Genomic DNA, 6,344 nt, shown 5'->3' with positions numbered 1-6,344 from the left:
AACAGAGAACAGTAGCTCACTGTTGGTGGGAATGCAGACTGGTACAGCCAGTGCGGAAAACACTATGGAACTTCCTTAAAAGTAAAAATGGAACTGCCTTTCGACCGGGCAATTCCAGTGCTGGTATTATATCCTAAGAACCCTGAAACACCAATCCAAAAGAACATATGCATCCCAATGTTCATACCAACACAATTTAGAAGAGCCAAGTGCTGGAAATAACCTAAGTGCCCATCAGTAAATGAATGGAGGAAAAAAACGATTGTACATTTACACAATGGAATACTACATAGCATAAAGAAAGAAGGAGCTCCTACACTTTGTGACAGCATGGATGGAACTAGACAGCATTATACTAAATGTAATAAGCCAGAAGGTGAAAGACAAATACCATATGATCTCACCTTTAAGTGGGACGTAATCAACAAAACAAACAAGCTAGCTAAATATAATCAGAGGCATTGAAATTAAGAACAATTTGACAGTAACCAGAGGGGAGGTGGGAGAGGATAATTGGGAGAAGGGGGAAGGGTTTTCAGGAACAGCTATGAGGGACACATGGACACAACCAAGGGGGGCAGGAATCAGGGGAGGGAGGAGGGGATGGGTGGGGTTGGGGGGGTGGTAATTGCAGACAACTGTAACTGAATAACAATAAAACAAAAGAAAACAAAATAAATAAATAAATGAAATAAAGTAATGAAAAAGAACCTATGCATCCCAATGTTCATAGCAGCATAATTTACAATAGCCAAGTGCTGGAAGCAGTTTGGGTGCACATTGGTAAATGAGTGGATCAATAAACTATGGTACATTTACACAATAGAATACTAAACAGCAGAAAGAAAGACCTCCTACCCTTTGCGACAACATGGATGAAACTAGAATGTATTATGCTAAGTGAAGTAAGCCAGGTGGTGAAAGACAAATACCATATGATCTTACCTATAAGTGGAACCTACTTAACAAAACAAACTGTCAAGCAAAATATAGTTGGAGTCATTGAAATCGACAACTTGACAGTAACCAAAGGGGAAGGGAGAGAGAAATAACATGGGAAAGAAGGGAAAGGGATGTAAATGAACATGTATGAGGGACCCATGGACAGAACCAAGGTGGTTGCGATTGAGGGTGGGAGGTGGGTGAGGGTAGGGCAGGGGAAAGTGGTCGTGGTAAAATGGAGACAACTGTATTTGAACATCAACAAAATATGTTAAAAAAAGATCATACATGATGATCAAGGGTGATTTATTCCAGGGATGCAAGGATAGTACAATATTCACAAGTCAATAAATGTAATACATCACATAAAGAAAATGAAAGAAAAAAATCACATGATCATATCAATAGATGCAGAAAACCATTTGATTACACTCAGAACTCATTTATGATAAAAACACTCAGCAAAGTGGCAACAGAGAAACTATACCCCAACATAATAAACACCATATACAAGAAACCGACACCCAACATTATTCTCAATGGAAGAAATCTAAAAGCTTTCCCTCTAGGATCAGGAACAAGACAAGAGTGTTCCCTTTACCACGTCTATTCAACTGAGTATTGGAAGTTCTAGCCACAGCAATCAGACATAAATAATTAAAAGGCATCTAAATTGGAAAGGAGGAAGTAAAACTGTCATTGTTTGCAGATGACTTGGCAGTGTACACAGAGAATTCTACAGACTCCACCCAAAAACTATTCAACCTAATAAGTGAATTTGGCAAAGTAGCAGGATACAAAGTCAATATTCTGAAATCAGTGGCATTTTTGCACACCAACAGTGAATTATCAGAAGGACAAACTAAGAAATAGCCCATTTACTATAGCAACAAAAGTACCTAGGAATAATTTTTTCTATTTTTAATATATTTTATTGATTATACTATTACAGTTGACCCATTTTGCCCTTCACTCCCTTCCACCCTGAACACCCTTTCCCACCCACATTCCCCCCCTTTACTCTTTGTCCATGTGTCATACTTATAAGTTCCTTAGCTTCTACATTTCCCATACTATTCTTGCCCTCCCCCTGTCTATTTTCTACATACCATCTATGCTACTTATTCTCTGTACCTTTTCCCCATCTCTGCTCCTTTCATTCCCCTGTTGATAACCCTCCATGTGTTCTCCATTTCTGTGGTCTTGTTCCTGTTCTAGTTGTTTCCTTAGTTTGCTTTTGTTTTTGTTTTAGGTGTGGTTGTTAATTATTGTGAGTTTGCTGTCATTTTACTGTACACATTTTTTATCTTCTTTTTATTAGATAAGTCCATTTAACATTTCATATAATAAGGGCTTGATGATGATGAACTCCTTTAACTTGACCTTATCTGAGAAGCACTTTATCTGCCCTTCCATTCTAAATGGAAGCTTTGCTGGATGGAGCAATCTTGGATGTAGGTTCTTGCCTTTCATGAATTGGAATACTTCTTTCCAGCCCCTTCTTGCCTGCAAAATCTCTTTTGAGAAATCAGCTGTCAGTCTTACAGGCATTCTTTTGTGGGTAACTCTCTCATTTTCTCTTGATGCTTTTAAGATTCTCTCCTTATCTTTAATCTCAGGTAACTTAATGATGATGTGCCTTGGTGTGTTCCTCCTTGGGTCCAACTTCTTTGGAATTCTCTGAGCTTCCTGGACTTCCTGGAAGCCTATTTCCTTTGCCAGATTGGGGAAGTTCTTTATTATTTGTTCAAATAACTTTTCCACTTGTTGCTCTTCCTCTTCCCCTTCTGGTACCCTATAATTCGGATGTTGCAACATTTAAATATATCCTGGAGGTTCCTAAGACTTTCCTAATTTTTCTGAATTCTTATTTCTTCATTCTTTTCTGATTGGATGTTTCTTTCTTTCTTCTGGTCCACTGCATTGATTTCAGTCCCAGTTTCCTTCCCATCACCATTGGTTCCCTGTACATTTTCTTTTATTTCACTTAGCAGAGCCTTCATTTTTTCATTTAATTTGTGACCAAATTCAACCAATTCTGTGAGCATCCTGATTACCGGTGTTTTGAACTGTGCATCTGGTACCTAGGCTATCTCTTCATTGCTTAGTTGTATTTTTTTTTGGAGCTTTGATCTGTTCTTTTGTTTGGGCCATTTTTTTGTCTTGATGCACCTGTTATATAGTGAGGCGCAGAGCCTTAGGAGTTCACCTGGGTGGAGCAACCCCCCTCGCTGGGTTGTGACACTGTATGTGGGGCAGGGGTCTGAGAGGGAACAATGGTGCTTGCTCAGCTCTCTGCCACATTTCAATCACTTCCCCCACTTCCCACAAGCAAATTGGGCCCTTCTGGTGCTTATTCCCATGTGGGTGTCTTTGTGTATGTCCTGGGACCCTATGGGTCTCTCCAACAAACTCTCTTGTGAGGCTGGGAATATCTCCTGGCACCTCAACCCTCACAGGTATTTTCAATCAGTGTTTTGAGGCTTTATTTCCCCATGCTGGGACCCTGGGTTGTGTGGTCTGTCTGGCTCCCCAGTTTTGCCTGGTTTATCTGCAAGTGAATGTGGGACCAGATGCACTGTGCCCCGCTACAATCTGTCCCCTTGCTGGGCCCACCAGCTGCCCTTTTGCATGCCCAGGGTATGCCTGCTGCTGCCTTGCATACCCAGGTCTGCCAGCTGCCCTGCTATGAGCCCTCTCCATCCCAGCTCCCGGACTCTGCCTCTCTTACTGGTCTGGATGACTGTGTCTGCTTTAACTCCTTGGTTGCCTGACTTCCATACAGTTCAATTTTCTGTCAGCACTGGTTGTTTTTTGTTTTTAAATTTGTTGTTGTCCTTATTTTGGTTGTGCAAGGAGGCACAGTGTGTCTACCTATGCCTCCATCTTGGCCAGAAGTCCTGCTAGGAATAAATTTAACCAAGGAGGTGAAAGACCTCTACTCAGAAAACTAAACACTGAAGAAAGAAATTGAGGAAGATACAAATACATGGAAGCATATACCGTGTTCATGGATTGGAAGAATTAACATCATTAAAATGTTCATACTACCCAAAGTAATCTACAGATTCAATGCAATTATTATTAAAATACCAATGGCATATTTCACAGATCTAGAACAAATACTCCAAATATTTATATGGAACAAAAAAAGACCCCAAATATCCATTGCAATTTTGAGAAAGAAGAACAAAGGAGGAGGGATCACAGTACCTGATATCAAACTATATTTCAAGGCCATTGAAATCAAAACAGTCCAGTGTTTTCATGAGAACAGACACAGATCAATGGAACAGAATAAAGAGCCCAGAAATAAACCCAAGTCTCTATGGTCAGTTGATATTCAACAAAGAGGGCATGAGCACACAATGGAGTAAAGACAGTCTCTTCAACAAATGGTGTTGGCAGAACTTGATTGGTAGATACAAAAAATGAAACTAGACCACTAACTTACACCATACATCAGAATAAACTAACAAGGATAAATTACTTGAATATAAGTTGTGAAACTATAAAAATCATAATGGAAAATTTAGGCAGTAAAATTTCAGATATCTCATATAACAATTCTTTTGCTAATATATCTCCTAGGGCAAGAGAAATAAAGGGAAAAAATGAATAAATGGGACTACATCAATTTAAAAATCTTCTGCAAAGGTAAAGAATCCGTCATCAACATGAGAAAGTAAACAACTATATGGGAGAACATATTTGCTAATGATATATTAGGCAGGGGTTTAATCTCTAAAATACATAAGGAACTCATACATCAGGAAGACAAACAATCCAATGGGCAAAGGACCTGAATAGTCACTTCTCCAAGGAGGACATACAAATGGCCCATAGGTATATGAAAAAATGTTCAACATCACTAGCCATCATAGAGATGAAAATTAAAACCACAATGAGATATCACCTCACACCTGCCAAAATGGTTATTATTAATAAATCAACAAACAGCTACTGGTGAGGATGTGGAGAAATGGGAACCCTGGTGCACTGTTGGTGAGAATGCAGACTGGTGCAGCTCATGTGGAAAACATTATGGAATTTCCTCGAAAAATTAAAAATGGAACTTCCTTTGACCCAGTGATTCCATTGTGGGGAATATACCCTAAGAATCTCAAAACACCAATACAAAAGAATTTATGCACCCTTATGTTCATAGCAGTGCAATTTACCATAGTCAAGAGTTGGAAACAGACTAAGTGCCCATCCCTAGATGAGTAGATTTAAAACTAATGCATTTACATTTACACAATGGAATACTATACAGCAGAAAAAAGGAATTTCTATCTTTTGTGATAGCATGGATGGACTTGGAGACTATTATGTTAAGTGAAATAAGCCAACCAGTGAAAGAGAAATACCATATAATCTCACTTATAAGGGAAATCTAATGAACAAAATAAACAAATGAGGAAAAAAGAACTAGAGGCACAGAATCATTAAATAGACTGACAGTAGTAAGAGGGGCAAGGGGACTCTTTGAAAGACGGTGAGAGGATTAATCAAAGAACATATATGAAGAACTCACAGGCATGAATAATGGGGTGGGCATTGACTATGGAAGCAGGGCTGGATGGGTATAGAGGAGGAAGGGGGGAAATGTAATAGCATAAACAAAACATAAAAAATAAAAAAAATACAAAAGCCCTGGCTGGCGTAGCTCAGTGGATTGAGCGCGGGCTGGGAACCAAAGTGTCCCAGGTTCGATTCCCAGCCAGGGTACATTCCTGGGTTGCAGGCCATAACCCCCAGCAACCGTACATTGATGTTTCTCTCTCTCTCTCTCTCTCTCTCTCTCTCCCCCCTTCCCTCTCTAAAAAAATAAATAAAATATTAAAAAAAAAATACAATGAATCATCTCTGGCAAGATAGCTCCACTGGTTAGAGCATCATCCTTATACACCTAAGTTGTGGGTTTGATCCCCAGTCAGGGCACATACAAAAAGCAATGAATGACCCCTAGCTAGTGGGGCTCTGTTGATTGGTTGTCATTCCACAAAGTGAAAGGTTGTTAGTTCAATTCCTTGTTGGGGCACCAGCCTGGGTTGCAGGTTCATTCCCTGTTCAATTTTTCTCTCCCTCTCTTTCCCCCTTTCTTCCCCTCTCTCTAAAAATGCATAAATAAAATCTTTAAAAAATGAAGCAATGAATAAGTGCATAAATATGTGGAACAACAACTCGATGTTTCTTCTCTCTCTCTCAAATAAATAAATACAATTTTTAAAGATACAATTAATCACTTTTAGATTCAAACGGTTTATTACTTACACAGGGAAAGAAAAATTAGCCAATGGTTCCTGCTCCTAGTGATCCTTGTCCTAAACACCACAAAATTACAACACTAAACAAAAGGGGCCAGAGTACTGCAATGGTAGTTGTGGGACATTCTGTTG

This window comes from Phyllostomus hastatus, unplaced genomic scaffold (assembly GCF_019186645.2).
Source record: "Phyllostomus hastatus isolate PE091 unplaced genomic scaffold, TTU_PhHast_1.1 phas_scaffold_28, whole genome shotgun sequence".
Classification (NCBI taxonomy): domain Eukaryota; kingdom Metazoa; phylum Chordata; class Mammalia; order Chiroptera; family Phyllostomidae; genus Phyllostomus; species Phyllostomus hastatus.
Note: the sequence above shows the minus strand (reverse complement) of the source record.